Source organism: Papio anubis, chromosome 8 (assembly GCF_008728515.1).
Source record: "Papio anubis isolate 15944 chromosome 8, Panubis1.0, whole genome shotgun sequence".
Taxonomy (NCBI): Eukaryota; Metazoa; Chordata; class Mammalia; order Primates; family Cercopithecidae; genus Papio; species Papio anubis.
Genome location: NC_044983.1, coordinates 50,289,471 through 50,306,439, shown reverse-complemented (window position 1 = coordinate 50,306,439; position 16,969 = coordinate 50,289,471). Strand labels below are relative to the sequence as shown.

Here is a 16,969-nt window from a genome sequence, read left to right as displayed (position 1 = left end):
AGTCACTAAACAACTTCTTTGAAGCTCCCAATATTTTGACAAAAAAAATCTCCAATATTCTCAGCTCTGGCATGTAACATGTGCATTGAGAATTAATGCCTTTTAGGATATTTTTTGAGTTTAGATATTTATTTTCCAAAATAAAAATTTATATGATAATTAAGAATATAAACTGGAATTGGTGAGTAGAATTTGGGAGTTATCTGCTATAATTTATTCATTTATTATTTTAAGTATCCTCAATTAATAAAGTAACTAAATCCTACAAACAGAAGCATATTTTGTATCACCTACAAACAAATGAAAACAATGCTAGAAAACATATGGCTCATTGTGAACAAAACTGAGACTGACTAAACATTATAGTACATTCATGGTGGTATGATACAATATCCTAGGATTTTGATTTAATTTTGCCAGGTTTCTGTGCGATAAACATCAGTGTATTATTTCATTTTCACATTGCTATAAAGTTACTACCTGTGACTAGGTAATTCATAAATAAAAGAGGTTTAACTGACTCACAGTTCCACATGGCTGAGAAGGCCTCAGGAAACTTACAATCATGGCAGAAGGCGAAGGAGAAGCAAGTACCTTCTTCACAAGGCAGGAGAGAGAGACAGCGCATGAAGGGGGAGCTGTCAAAAACTTTTAAAACCATCAGCTCTCATAAGAACTCACTATCATGAGAACAGCATGGGGGAAACCATCCCCATGATCTAACCACCTCCCCTGCGATCCTCCCTCAACACCTGGGAATTACAATTCAAGATGAGATTTGGGTAGGGACACAAAGCCAAACCAAGTGAATCAGAAAGTTGATCTATAAGAAAAATGAAAGCCAGATGTGGTGGTGCATGCCTGCAGTCCTAGTTACTTGCAAGGCTGAGGTGGAAGAATCGCTTAAGCCCAAGAATTTGAGGTCACAGCAAGCTATGATCTTGTGACAGTACACTCTAGCCTGGACAACAGAGCAAGACCCTATCTCAAAAAAAAAAAAAAAAGGAATAAAACAAAAGTGAAGTAATGAGAAATTAGGGAACACCCTCAAGATTACATAAAAGAATTAAGAATACAAAGCAATAAAATTAAGAATGACTGACTTAAATGGCATTCTTTCTACTCATTAAACTGTTTTCCTCTCTTCCAACTTCGAACTAAAATGTATTTCCCATTTTCATCATCAAAATAAATAACCAAAAGCTAGATTTAAATTTTATTTATATGGTACAATAAATACACATTAAATTAATGTGTTTGTATTTGTATTTTTTTATTTTTATTTATTTTTTTGAGAGGGGGTCTCACTGTGTCACCCAAGCTGGAGTGCAGTGGTACAATCATGGCTCACTGCAACGTCCACCTCCGGGTTCAAGCAATTCTCCTGCCTCAGCCTCTCGAATAGCTGAGATTATAGGCACCCACCACTATATCCCACTAATTTTTGTATTTTAGTAGAGGTTTCATCATGTTGGTCAGGCTGGTCTCGAACTCCTGACCTCAAATGATCCACCCATCTTGGCCCCCCAAAGTGCTAGGATTACAGGCATGAGCCACTGCACCTGGCCTGCTTGTAAAAAATCTACTTTAAAATATAAAACTATATTTTGTTTGCCCTACACATAGTGGAAAGCCACGTTAGTCTATCAAATCATCTTGGTAGACAATCACTAAGTAAAAACATAATTTTAAAAAACTAGTCAAGGATGGTCTGTCTTTAACAGTGACAGAAAATGTTAAATTGCAATTACAAACTATAGAGGTAGAAAAATTCTAGCTATGTTCTGTAGGATAACTGATATGTTAGTTCTTCTTTGAATAAATTGAAATACTGCACTTCTGTCTTAGAAATGCAGCAAAAAGAGTTCGGGGGAGAATCAATACTTGCTAGAAGTACAAGGACTAAATGAATCAATCAAGAAATTGCATTTTCCAACAACTAGGATGGAAAGGCTGAAAAGTGAGAGAATGGAAATAAAAATAAAAATAATGAAATATGATGTCCATTTACTGTAGGTTTTTGCACCTCCCTAAATCATTAAATTATTAAAACCTTAACCCTGCAAGGGAGTACCATAAAAACTGGAGTAGACTCTAAAGATCATGAACTAAGGTTCATCTTTCAGTTTATAACTTACATTTCAATCAATACAAAGCCAACAAGTCATTGGGTCATTACTAGTTGACCACTGTCTAGGGAATAGTAGATGAAAAACATAAGATGATGTCATTGTCTTCTGTTAGCTTGTAATCTATATGAGGTAATAGGCCAACATACCAAAAGAGAAAAACATCAGAATATTCTTAATGTAATATTTTGTGAGGTGAGGTCAGATAACAGAAAAACTAACATAATAAATAAGAAAAATTAGAAGGAGACAGAAAAGAAGGGAAGAACAAGAAGAAGAAAGTAGGGAGGAGGAAGAAAACAACAAGAAGCCAAATAAAAAGAAAAAGAAACATCAGCAGAAAGAAAGTATACAACTTTGGCCTGGCGCGGTGGCTCAAGCCTGTAATCACAGCACTTTGGGAGGCCGAGGCGGGTGGATCACGAGGTCAGGAGATCGAGACCATCCTGGCTAACATGGTGAAACCCCGTCTCTACTAAAAATACAAAAAACTAGCCGGGCATGGTGGCGGGCGCCTGTAGTCCCAGCTACTCGGAGGCTGAGGCAGGAGAATGGCGTGAACCTGGGAGGCGGAGCTTGCAGTGAGCCGAGATCGCGCCACTGCACTCCAGCCTGGGTGACACAGCGCGAGACTCCGTCTCAAAAAAAAAAAAAAAAAAAAAGGTACACAACTTTATGCCATAATCTTTTAACGTAGAAGTCAAAAGGCAAGTAAGACAGAAGATTTCAGGAGTTTGTACAGCATCTAACCCAGTTTTCTCAGAAATGCTGTGGGAGAAAAAATGTGAATAGACAAAATTCTAAGTCTTTGAAATATACATATACCACGAGGCCTCAATTTGAAAAACAGTGAGTTGAAGGGGTGAGTAAATGAACTGGAGAAAAAAAGAATGCAGGTAGTGGAAAAATAGCACCTTTTTTCTTTATATAAACTATCCACTCATTTAATGAGCAAACAGACTGGGGAAAGACTCAATTTACTAGAACAGACACAAAACATAAAGAAAATTTGAATAGTCCTATATCCTCTTAAAAAAATAAATTTATGCTGTAAATATTTTTCACAAAGAACTTCAGGCCCAGATGGCTTCAATGGTGAATTTTCTATCAAACCATTCTAAAAAATAGTATCAATCCTATATAAGCCCTTTGGAATAGTTCCCAACTCATTGTATGAGAAGAATATTACTCTGGTACCCAAATCAGAAAAGCCATTACAAGAAAACTACAGAGCAATAACCCCCATAAGCATCAATGAAAATATTCTCAACAAAATATTAGAAAACCACATCAACTATACTCTTCAAGTTTATTCCAGAAATGCAAGTTTTTTTAACATTAAGCAGCCAATAAGTGTAATTCACCGTATTAACAGAACACAGGAGAACATAAAATGATACTCAGGATCATTCCTCATTAGAGAAATGGAAATAAACTAAAACCACTATGGGATAGAGCACTACATATAATAACTAAAATTAAAAACAGTGAAAATACCAAGGTAAGGATATAGAGTAACTAGAACTCTCATGCATAACCAGAGGAAGTGTGAAATGGCATAATACTTTGGAAACAGTTTGGCAGTTTCTTGTAAAGTTCAACAAACTTACCATATATTCCTGAAATTCTATTCTAGTAATCTACCCAAAGAAATAAAAACATACAAAAACTTGTACATGAATTTTCATTGTAATTTTACTCACAATACCAGAAACTAGAGTAACCCAAATGTCCATCAACAGGTTAGTCATGGGTTAAATTCTCTCTTCAAAAAAGATATGTTGAAGTCCTAACCTCTGGTACCTATAAATGTGACCCTAATTAAACATAGGGTCATTGCAGATGTAATTATGATATAAATTAAGATGAAGTCATGCTGGAATAGTGTAGGCTCTTAATCCAATACAACTCAGAAAAGAGACACCCAGGGAAAATGTCATGTGAAGATGGAGGCAGATATTAGCATGATACATCTACAAATCATGGAACACCAAGGACTGCTGGAAATCACCAGAAGCTAGGAGGGACACACAGAACAGGATGTCCCTCAGAGCACTCAAAGGAACTAACTCTGCTGACACCCTGATTTCAGATTTCTAGCCTACAGAACTATGAATGAATAAATTCTGTTGTTTGAAGGCACCAATTTGTGGTACTTGTCTTACAGCAGTCCCAGGAAACTGAAAAAGATTTGGTAATAGGAAGTAGGGTGCTGCTGTATAAAACACCTAAAGCTAGTTCTAGATAGGCTCTGGAAATAGGCCAAGGGTGTGCCTGAACAACCTCTTGCTAATGTGATTCACTGATCCAATCAGCCATCTCAGCAGAAGCCATAAATAGATGGAGTTACCCAGGAAAGATCTGTGGAGAACAATTGTGTCTAATGGTACAGACCCCTTTGGCATCCACAGAAGACCAACAAGGTTTTTGGAGAATATTATTTCATCAGATGAAAGAAACAGAGATGGGACAAATGACTGTGAGGGCCAGAGAGGGTAAAGCCACTGCCCTTGGGGGCTGAGTGGGTGGGCTGCTGCCTGAGTAGGGCCCAGAGAGCAAAGCAGTAAGCCACTGAGGATTACTCTCAGGCCTTGAAATCTAATGAAATTTGCCCTGCTAGGTTTCTAACTTGCTTGGAACACGTGACCCCTTTTTTCCTTTCAGTTTCTTCCTTTTGGAATGGGAATGCTTATCCTATGCCTGTCCCATCATTGTACTTTAGAAGTAAATAATTTGTTTTCTAGTTTCACACATCTGTCAATGGAGAGGAATTTTGGTCCAAGATGCATTATACCCAGAGTCTCACCCACATTTGATTTTGATAATATATAAAATGAGATTTGGGACTTTGTGAAATTATTATATTTAGATGAGATTTTGAATTTAAAGTTGATGGTGGAATGGTTAAAACTTTTGGGAATATTGGAATGCAGTAAATGCATTTTGCACATAAGGACATGAATTCTCGAGGGCTAGAAAGCAAACTGTAATGGGTGACTAGTGTCCTTATAAGAAGAGAAGAGATACAGAGACAGAGAAAGAGTGCTACGCAAAGATGGAGACAGACATTCCAGCTATCCTGCTGCAAGCCAAAGAATGCCAAGAACTGCAGGCAACCACCAAAAGCCAGAGAAGAGGTGAGGAAGGATCTTCCCCTACAGTCTTTAGAGACAGCATTCAGACTTCTAGCCTTCAGAACTGTGAGAATAAATCTGTTGTTTTAAGTTAGTCAGTTTGTGGTAATCTGTTACAGAAGCCCCAGCAAACAAAAGATGACTCTACAGTAAAATGTGTTACATAATGAATACAACTCAGCAATGAAAAGGCACAAACTACTCATAGATGTAACAATTTGGATGAATCTTAAGCTTCATGCTGATCAAAACCCTAGTCACAGGAGTATGTACTTTATGATTCCACAGAACTGCTAGGAAAAGGCAGTATAACTGAAAGCAAATGAGTTCTTTCCTAGGGCCAGAAATGGTGGAATTATCTTCAGAGAACACAAAGAAACTATTTGGGATAGAATTGTTCTGTATTTTTATTGAGATGTTAATTATACAGGTGAACACGACTGTCAAAACTCATCACATTTTACATTTAAAATGAGTACATCTCTTTACGTAAATTATACCTCAATAAGTTGATTTTTTTAAACATTAATAAACAAAACTTGTAAAAGTTATAACCCAAATGGTAAAATTGTTTTAAACTGCCACACAAATGAAAAAGGAAAAATTTCCTTTATTTGCAAACAATTCATATAATCAATAAAACAAAACTAAACTAAACATGGATATCACAATGGAAAAATGGACAAGAATATGAATAGGCAATTTATTTAAAAAAGAGAAAGAACACAAGTGATCAAGAAATAGAAAATATGCTCAACCTCCCTTATACCTAAAGACAGGCAAATCAAAACATTGTTTTTCATCTATCAGAGTGACAAAAATCTTTGGTTTTAAAACACCTAGTGTTATAGGAGTGTGAAGAAATGGGCTTTCTCACACAGTTTGACATCAGTGAAGTTTCATATACCTTTATTGAATGGCAGCTTGAGAATATCTATGAAATTTTACAATGCACATATTCTTTAATGTAACTATTTTACTCTTGTAATTTACTATACAAATATACTCAGAAAGACCCCAAACTATGTGTACTAAGAACATTCTTCAAAAATCTCTTTATCTAAGTAGCAAATATTTAGATATTGTAATGTAATGGGGAGCCGAGCAAGAAGATACGAGGCAGATGAGAACAGAGGTAGCCTTTATTGGGCTTGTGGGCAAGGTTCACGGTCCCCTAGGAGGAGGGCCAAAGAAGTCGTGCTCGGGGTGGGTATCGGGGGCCTTTTATAGGGCGAGGTAGGCAGGGTTTGTAGGTTTCGGTTTTCCTGAGTTAGGTTTCGATTTCTGAGGAATGACATGAACAGGAGCTTGTGCAGAGTGGGGTTTTTTGGCGGGCACGGGCTTTTTTTGCGCGCTGAGAGTCTTAGCAGGAAGTGAAGGGCGGGAAGTCCTAACAAAGGGCCTGCCATGCCAGGTGATAATGCCATGTTGGGTCTAGATTCCTGCCTAACATTCCGACCTCTTTCTAATAAGAAAAAGGGGCGACGTATTCATCTGGCTGCTTCCTGCTGATATAGGCTGTGGTGGGGTTCTTCGGAGGTTGGAACTCGGGTGTAGGGGTGGAGTAGCATCTGATTGACAGCAACCCGGGAGGCTTCCTTTATGCAGTCCTGGACGAAGAGGATGACACAGGGAGCTAGACTTGGGAGGACTAGGTGGCCAAGGAAGGTCAGGCAGAGGGTCATTTCCTGCACATGTGAGTTGTAACTTGGTAGGTGTAACAACCTGAGTGGTCCAATTGGAATCATGTTGGGTGGGTGACTTTTTCAGCTGGGACAGGTGATACCAGGAGGGAAGACCAAGGAGCTTGGCAGCAGTGGGGGTGGCGGGGATTAAGGTGTATGGTCCTCTTCTTTCAGACGACCATTGATAGTGGGGAATGTGGAGTTTCTAGGAGAATGGTTGCCACCTGCACCTAAGGGTTAATGGGGACCAAAAACCAGGAATGAGGTATGAGCCTGGCGGGGTTTATCAGGAGGGGAAAGAGAAACACGCAAGGTGCAGAGAGGGGTTGGGCCGGAAGTGAACTGAGGCCCCTAGCTTGGAGAGAGGGTCTCGTTCTAACAAAGGGACTGGGCACAAAGGAATGATGAGAAATGAGTGCGAGATAAGGGAGCCATCCAGGCGGCAAGACAGAGGAGGAGCCTGGCGGTAGGTGGAGGGAGTGCCATCAATTCCTATGACCGTGACAGCGGAGGGATGGCTGGGCCACTGGAGGAAGGCAAAACAGAGTAGATAGCCTCCCGTGTCCACAAGGAAGGATATGGACTTACCCGCTGCCTGGAGCCTAACCTTGGGCTTGGCGAGAGTCGGAGGGATTCTCCAGCCTGGGCCTTTTAATCTTTGTTGGTGTGGAGGAGCTGGAAGAGGCCTCCAGTACCTGGAGGAGGCTCCTCAAGTAGTGGCGTAGCAACCGTCCTCAGGTTGGGGCAGTCTGACTTCCAGTGGCCCATCCGCTGACAGCTCGGACAGGGACGAGTTGGCTCCTCAGGGTTGGGGCACTGCCTGGCCCAGTGGCCTTCATTGCCGCACTTGAAACAGGCACCAGGTGGCGCTTGGGGAGCACCTCCTCTCTGAGAGCTCCTGGAGCCAGCGGGCCTCAGGGCTGCTACCAAGACCTGGGTTTGGAGTTGTACCTTCTGTTTTAGCCTGGCCTGTTGCTGGGCCTCTGCTGCTTCCTCCCTGGAGTTATAGACCTTGAAGGTCAGTTGACTAAATCCTGGATGGGAGTTTGAGGGCCGTCCTCCACCTTTTTTAATTTTTTCTGGATATCAGGAGCCGACTGAGAAATAAAGTAGGTAGCCAAGATGGTTTCTCCTGCAGGGGAGGCAGGGTCAAGGCAGGTGTACTGAATGAGTGCCTCAGTTAGTTGGCTAAGAAAAACGGCCAGATTCTCATCTGAGTCTTGGACTACCTCCTTTAATTTATCAAAGTTGACTGACTTATTTATTGGAGGCTGCCTGCATGCCAGCAAGAAGGCACTGGACCATCATGTCTCAGCGGCGGCGGCCTGCCTGCCCAACCTGGTAGTCCCAGTCGGGCTCAGCCGAGGGCACCGCCTGGATGCCAACTGGCATGGCGGGGTCAATTAAATGAACCTGGTCAGCGTGCTGCCTGGCTGCCGCTAGGGTACATTCCTGTTCCTCAGAGGACAGGGTTGAGGTCATAATGACATGGAGATCATGCCAGGTGAGGTCATACGCCTGGCATAGGTATCTGAACTCTTTGATATACAGAGTGGGGTTGGCCGAGAAAGAGTCTACATGCTCTTCAATCTTAGACAGGTCTGCCAGTGAAAACGGCACATGGACTGGACCACTCCTTTGGCGCCTGCCACTTCCTGCAAGGGTCCTGGACCAGGTATGGGCTGAGGCAGGCGAGGAGGAAGAGGAGGTAGGAGAGACAGGGTCCGTCAGGTTTGGTGGGGACACAGGAAGAGTGGAGAGAAGGGGTGGCGCTGACGAAGACCGCGAGGGGTCAGAGTAAGGGGGGGGCAGTTGAGCGGGGGACTAAAGGGGACGCGGAAAAAAAGCATTAGGGGGCTCAGAGAAAGAGGGGAGATTGTTCCTCTTCTGGCCTGAGGAAGATGTCGGGAGCAAGACCTGGGCCAACAAATATTGGGCACAGACGTCTGGGCGGGAGCGCAAGTCCTAAAAGGCCTGAACATAGGGTACCTCGGACCATTTGCCTAGTCTCTTGCAGAAGTTGGTCAGGTCTGTGAGGATGTTAAAGTCTAGAGTGCCCTCTGCAGGCCACTGAGACTGATTATCTAATTTATACTGCAGCCATGCCACTGTGCAGAAGAAAATAAGCCGCTTTCGTTTTAGGTCTTGGCCAAGACCTAAAGTCTGGAAATTAGCCAAGAGGCACCCCAGAGGGGATTTTTCGGTCTGGTTTGGACTAGGCAGTCCCCATGATCCTGAGGTGGGCAGTCCAGAAGCAAGGGGAGCATCCTCCCACTGCCACGCGGAGTGTGGGGGTATGGCGGCTTCTGGAGAGGTTGGACGTCTCCTAGTCCCTGGGTGCCGAGGTCACAAGTGAGGGACGGGGGAAGCCCTGACGCGGCCTCATTTTCGGGCAGGGACTCCCAGAGCCTGCAGGACGGGGGAAAACTTACCCAGCAGTGATCAAATTGAGTCTTGGATTTGGTGAAACAGCTCCCTGCTCAGAGAGGAGGTCCTGGCTTGGGGAGAGGAGAGCCTGCCCAAACCGGCAGGGGTCCGGGGAGGGGTCTCCTCCCGGGTTTCGGTACCAATGTAATGTAATGGGGAGCCGAACAAGAAGAGACGAGGCAGATGAGAACAGAGGTAGCCTTTATTGGGCTCGCAGGTGAGGTTCACCGGTCCCCTAGGAGGAGGGCCCTTCGTGGAGCTCTCGGCAGTATGGGGGGAGGGGCCTTTTATAGGGCGAGGTAGGCGGGGTTTGTAGGTTTCAGTTTTCCTGAGTTAGGTTTCCATTTCTGAGGAATGACCTGTCCAGGAGCTTGCGCAGAGCCCGGGTTTTTTGGAGGGCGCGGGCTTTTTTCGAGCACTGAGAGTCTTAGCAGGAAGTGAAGGGTGGGAAGTCCTAACAAAGGACCTGCCATGCCAGGTGATACCACCATGTTGGGTCTAGATTCCTGCCTAACAGATATGATCATGTATCTTTAAATACAGAATGAGTTAAATTTTGACTCAGTGCAATACACAACTATTTCAAAAGAATAAAGCTAAATGTGGTACAATTTGGATACTAATACCTCAGTTTTACAAATAAAAATGATAATATGTACACATGCTGCTATGCACATTTAAAGTAGAAAAATCACCTTAAGATACCTTTATAAATAAAGTTTAGAAGTTGGAGATGAGAGAAGGAAGACACTTTTTATTTTATACCTGCCTACACTATCTAATATTTTTACTACATGCTATATAAGTTTTACCTTTCTAAATTGGTTAAGTATGTAAAGAGAAAAATATATATAGTGAACCAATGAAAAGTTCTTTGGGAGTATCACCATATAGGAACTCTGTGCCTACATTCTTTCAAAACAAAAAAAAAAAATTTCACCTTGTGACTGTAAAAGTCCTCTCTAGAATTATCATTTTATATTTAGAGTTCCTAGTAATCATATGTAAACTGTTCTTCCCAGTATTCACAGGCTAGAAAAATCTTTAATAATCTTCAAGTGATGCCAAACAGAAAAGACTGAACCATTTCTGCAAATCAGTACATTGACATTTAGTGCCACAACTAATTGTGCATCTCTAGTCAGAAATGGCTTGACTTTTCTATAAATGTGAATAGTATCTTTGTGAGGAGAGGAGAGTAGTACATCTTCAAGGTCACACAGAATCGTTTTGAGATCTAGTCTCTGAAACTTGATTTTAGATAAGTTAAACTTTCTCAGTTTCTTCATTCAGAAAACAGAAATAATACATTCCTCTTATGGCCTTTAGGAGAGCTAAATCAGACAACATGTGTTAAGCACATAGTACAGTGCCTATTACATAACAGCTACCCAAGAAAGGAAAGTTATTATCATTGTAATTGTTACAAAATTACCTCTTTTGCATCAATTAGATTATGTGTTCTCATGAGAGCAATATTAATCCCAAAGGACAAAACCTGGTTTTTGGAGGGCAAAAAATCTTAAATATACAATGGTTTGGGGCCCTCTAAACTCAGGGCTATCTGGCGAAACATTATTCCTTAGTATTTAATTTCTCTCATTAGCAGAAGGCAATAACAGAAAAAAAGTTGAGAAGTTAATTAAGCTACTTAAGAATTACATGTAAAAACCATTATCAACCTTGGAAATTTCAGAGGACAAATTTATTATATAAATGGAAATTAATCTCCTAATATACAAAATTAGAGAAACAGTGCCTGTGTCTGTCTACATGCCTGAGTGATTGTAATTCATATACACAACAATAAAAAGAAACAGAAAAGGATCAGCCTTCATGATATAGGTATGTAGCCACTGGATTACAATGGTGTCTATAAGGAGATTTATATTGGTGGGCAAATATAAGTCACAAATACTTGGGATTAAACCATTGGAAATCAAACTCCAAGCAAGGCAATAAGAGAATTCAATCTTAGCCACCGTTGTTTGAAAAAGATTGTGTGAAATCAGAAGCAGCCATAAAATAACTTATAAGTAGTATATGTTACAGAACTAATGGAAGATAACTGGTTCTCTTTTCATGCCAGAAAAACCTAAAGTAGCAAAATACCAATATGAGTGTCCAAGATAATGATGGACTGCTTTACAGATGGGCAGGGTCATTTTGTGTAGTTCTCTCCAGTACTCTTGTGCACGCTGCCTCTAAGCACCAGACGACTTGACTCCATCTTTCTATGGTCTCTCTTTTCACCCAGGAATATAAGGCCCAAGACTACTTTTCCAGTGTAGATAAAATTTACATAGCAGGGGGAAATTCCAAGCCAGGCACTCAAAGCTTTAGTCTCCAGCTGCTGGTTTAGCAGTTTAAAAAGAAAAAATGAAAGAACCTAAATTGGCCAAAGCAATTTTGAAAGAGAACAAAGTTGGAAAAATTTACACTATCTGGTTTCAAGGCTTACTATAAAGCTACAATAATCAAGATGGTATATTGTGGCATACAAATATATGCACAAATCAATGAAACAGAAAAGAGAATGCAGAAATGCACCCCTACACATGTGGTTGATTAACTTTTGACAAAAGACTATCCTTTCTAATTCAAAGTATTCAATGAAGAAAGGATAGTCTTTGGAACAAAGAGTGCTGGAATAACTGGATATCCATTTAAAATAAAATGAATCTCAACTCTTACCTCCCACAGTATATTTTAAAAAAAAAAAAGAGCTCAAAATGGGACAAATAGACCCAACGTAAGAACTAAAATGATGAAACTCCTAAAAGAAAACACAGGAGAAAATCTTGTCATTGACATAGGCAGGCAGAGATTTCTTAGGTAAGACTTGAAAAGCATGAGCCATACAAAGGAAATAAACAAACTGGCCTTACCAAAATTTAAAACTTGTTCATTCAAAATCCCACCACTAAGAAAGTAAAAAGTCAAGCTATTAGACTGGGAGAAAATGTATGCAAGACATACATCTGAATGTATTGTATATTGTATTATATATATAATTGATTCTCAGCCTTTTGGCTAAGATCAAGTGAATATATTGTACCCAGAATATGTAAAGAACTCTTGCAGCTCTAGATTTCAAATGCCCAACAGAAAATAAATCTGAAAACACACTATACCACAAGATACATGAACAGCAAATCAGTACATGTAAAGAGGTCCAACAACAATAGTCACTTAGAAAAATGCAAATTAAATGCAGAAAAGTAAACACACTGGTATAGCTAAAATTTAAGATTAACAATAGCAAGTGCAAACTAGAATATGGAGCAACTAGAATCCTCATATATTGTTGGTAGGGATACAACATGATACAACTACTTTTGAAAGGAGTTGGCAATTTCTTATTAACATACAATTACCATACAAGCTAACAATCTCGCTCCTAGATATTTACCTAGGAAAAATAAAAAATATGTCCTGCAAGAAGACTGGACATGAATGTTTATATAACTTATATCCATAATAGCCAGAAACTGGAAATAAATGTATATTAGCTGGCAAATGTATAAACAAAGTGTGGTATGTACATACAATGAAATACCACTCAGCAATGAAAAACAAACTACTGATTCAGGCAACAATAATGAATCTCAAAATCATTTTGCTAAGTAAAAGAAGCAGATAGCAAAGATGCCAGACCATAAGACTCCATTTGCAAAAAATTCTAGAAAAAAACAGTACAGCCACAGAAAGTGAATCCATGGTTTCCAAGGGCTGGGAAAAGGGGAGAAGCAATTAGCTATAAAGGGAAATAAGAAATCCTTTTTTGGGTGATGGAAATGTTCTATTATCTTACTGTAGTGGTGATTACGTGAATACATATGTTTGTCAAAATGCATCAAATCATAACACTTAAAATTGGAGAGATTTTATCAAATGTAAATTATACCCAAATAGAGGGTGAGAGAGAGAGAGAGAGAGAGAGAAGGAAATTAAAAATTAAGGAATTATTCCAGAGGTTCATCAGGCTGAGGTAATATTCATAATAGAAATTTTAAAATGAAAGAACAACAACAACAAAAAAAAAAAAACAGAAGGGAAAGATCACAGAAATAATATAAAACAAATTCCCAGAACTAAAGGATATGGGTACTGAATGCCTCGTGTAACAAAAACAAACAAACCCTATACAAGTATGTATTATTGTGAAATTTCAGAATACCAGAATAAACAGATGGTCCTAGAATCTTTTGGGAAGGGGAGAGGGGTCACATGTATGGGAGCAGAAATGAGAATGGCTTGGTACTTTTCATGTTGGGACTAAAAAATAAAAGACAAATTTTTAAAGTTTCAAAATGTTTGACTTACTTCTAATGCATAATGCCATGTAATTTTTATCCATTAAACATGTGAGAATAAAGATTTTTTTGTGTGTGTTTGTTTATTTTGAGATGGAGTCTCACTCTGTCGCCCAGGCTGGAGTGCAGTGGTGCGATCTTGGCTCACTGCAACCTCCACCTTCTGGGTTCAAGTGATTCTCCTGTCTCAGCCTCCAAAGTAGCTGAGATTACAGGTACATGCCACCATGCCTGGCTAATCTTTTATATTTTAGTAGAGACAGGGTTTCACTGTGTTGCCCAGGCTGGTCTCGAACTCCCAAGTTCGGGCAATCTACCTGCCAAAAGATATTTTCATACATTCAATTAAAAAAAAAAAAACTCCCATGCACCCCTTATTATAAACTATAAGACAATTTTCTCCACCTAAATTGAGGCCTAAACTAAGATTTCAATAAATCAAGACATCCAATATAGAGAGAAAAAGGAGATTCCCAGGATGTTGCTGAGGGATAGCTCAGGATGACAACTGCACAGCCGATTTGGATTGAAGCAGTTCGTGTTGGATGAGGAGGGAGGTGGGTAGAGGAGTTGGGAAGGGACTTCCCCAAGGAATGCCTTCAAGAAAAATAATGTCCCCAAAGGAAAAAAAATAGAATAGATAGGCACTTTTATGCTGACAGAGTCAGCCCTTGGGAAGAGTTCAGTAATAAATGATAGTCCATTTTTAATCCAAGGAAAACAAAAAATAGTTCAAAAAAGAAAATGTAGTCAGAATATACTAAAAGGCTCAGCTGAGAAAAATATTTACATATTCACATGGTTATTAATAAAAACCCTGTAATTTAATTTAAAAAAATTATACTGGCAGAGACAGGAGGTGGGAAGCTGAAGGTGAAATATCAATAGACAAAATCTAAAATTGAAAAAAAAAAGCAGTATGTCTCTAAATACAGAAATAAACAGCAGAAAAACAGCTAAACATTTTCAAGAAAGATGCCTCTGTGGAGTGGGAATTAGGTATGTACAGGGTCAGAAAGTGACCTGGTCAGAAACTTTTATTTTGAGCCTTGCACTTCTGATTAAAACTAGTTATAAACGTATAACTTTGGTAAGAAATAAAAATGCAAATGGAAGAGTTCATCACTGAAAGAAGTACAACTTCTATGCTGGATAGCCTGCCAGTGCAGGTCTACTGTGTGATTCTAGCTCTTAATGCCTTATAGACACTAGGTGGTCAGCTGTATGCAGAGACTTGTCCAGCTAGGCACTCACTGTGGACCCCATTCCTAACTCCCTCAGGACCACCCAGGAGTTCAGTCAGTCCTGTTGAGCTATTACATAGCACTCTACATACTTTGACATTTCATGACAACCAGACATTTCATGAGACTCTATTTGTTGATCCAGATTAGGTCTACAAATTCCTAGTAGGATACCGAACAGGGCATACAAGGCTAACCTCGACATCAACCTCCTGAAGGAAAAGCACCAGATCTCCATAATGCTATACTACCCCATGCCTCCTGGAAGGGTAACAGGACAGAGCCCATTGTGCAGATTGCTGCAAACTAATAGGTGAACAGGGAGAAAGTAAGCAAAGGCATAAAATAACAAATCTAGAGAACTTTCTCTTGGTCCCAGTCATTCCTCATATAATGGCTTTTTGACTGAGAATTTCCACTAACAGGCCTATGTTGAAATACATGTCTAAAACAAACTCCAATGTCATTTAAATGACATGAAATTATTCTTTTGGATTCTCTATACCACATCCATGAGAATAAATGGGACACACATGTATGCAAGTGTGTTTTTTGTTTTTGTTTTTTGAGAGGAGTTTTGCTCTTGCCGCCCAGGCTGGGGTACAGTGGCATGATCTCAGCTCACTGCTACCTCTGCCTACTGGGTTCAAGAGATTCTCCTGCCTCAGCCTCCTGAGTAGCTAGGATTACAGGCACCCATGACCAGCCCCGGCTAATTTTTGTATTTTTAGTAAAGAAAGGGTTTCACCATGTTGGCCAGATTGGTCTTGAACTCCTGACATCACGTGATCCACCCACCTCGGCCTCCCAAAGTGCTGGGATTACAGGCATGAGCCACCGTGCCCAGCCAAGCATTGTGATTTTTGTGCTGGTTTCTTTCTAATGTGGTCTTGAGGTTTTTCTTGAGAGTGGCCATAAGCTCCAGCCTTGCCCTGGCCAGAAATTCAAAGGATTTGGTTGTGGATGTTGACAGTACGCCTTCCATGGAATGCCTCTTTATCCTGAAGGATGCCTACTGCCTAAGTGTCTGCCCCATGACTAGGTGTCCCTCTCACAGGAAACTGCTTTTATAGGCAGACACCCTTGTGGGTCTTGCCTGACTTGTATTCAGATTATTCCTGTCATACAGTCACTCTCTAAGATAGCCCTGACCAAAAAAGAAGGCTATGTTAAGAGTATCTATGCCAAATAAGACACAATGAAGTGAAATGAAAATGCATGAAACGTAAGTGTTTATTATTCACAGTTCCCAGAAAGGTTAGGGGTACCAACAGAAAGAGGCAGCAGGGAGCTCAATCAGCAAGGGGTCAGTGGGGAAAAGGAGAGGAAGAGGGAGAAACGGAAGAAGGGAGGTTGGGAGAGAGAACAGTTGGGAGAGAGGGAGGAGGAAATCTCTGGGACTGTGTATGCCTTTATTAAGGTCTATGGGCATTATCCCTTAGGCTTTCTTGTGGGGGTTGTAGATAGGCTAATTTAAAGAAATAAGTTCCCCTCTTCCCTCCTGAAGGGGCGAACCTATTTACGTGACTCTGGTGTTGACCATTACATTTTATCATGTTCAGTAACTGTGGAGTATGTTGGGTTTGGTGTCAAAGAAATGAGGAATAAGTAGGCCATACGGCAAACAACTACATGGGAAAGTAAGGTTTTAACTAAGCCAAAGGTGACAGATTAGGACTAAATTTCAAATATTATGTCAGGCCTAAAACTGGATGCTGAGGCAGCAACTGCATTAAACAAACTTATAAATATATATATACGAATATTTATATATATGAACATAAATATAGTATTTAGCTTCGTATCACCCACTTCTATTTTCACTCTCAATATAATGAATTCCTGCGATGTGCAAGTCATGTTTTCCCATGAACCTACCATCCTATCTTAATTTACTTGGTTGTATTGATTCACCTGAGCTTTAAGCAGTCTCACGTAGGTAGTAGTCTGTAGACTGCAGCCATTTATCAACATTAGAGTTACAGAAGAAAAGAACTATTTTCAAGAGGAAAGGCAGCTAAACGATTTTTACTC

At 40.3% G+C, this 16,969-nt stretch overlaps 1 protein-coding gene across 1 annotated transcript in view; it reads right to left on the bottom strand.

Annotated features, from left to right (window-relative positions):
* Window positions 1-7,654, bottom strand: part of LOC101023047 — a 138,377-nt gene extending 130,723 nt beyond the window's left edge. Inside the window, 1 exon segment of the mRNA XM_021942323.2 lies at window positions 7,537-7,654. The gene's annotated coding sequence lies outside the window, so the exon portion shown is untranslated.
* Window positions 7,655-16,969: the final 9,315 nt, after the last annotated feature.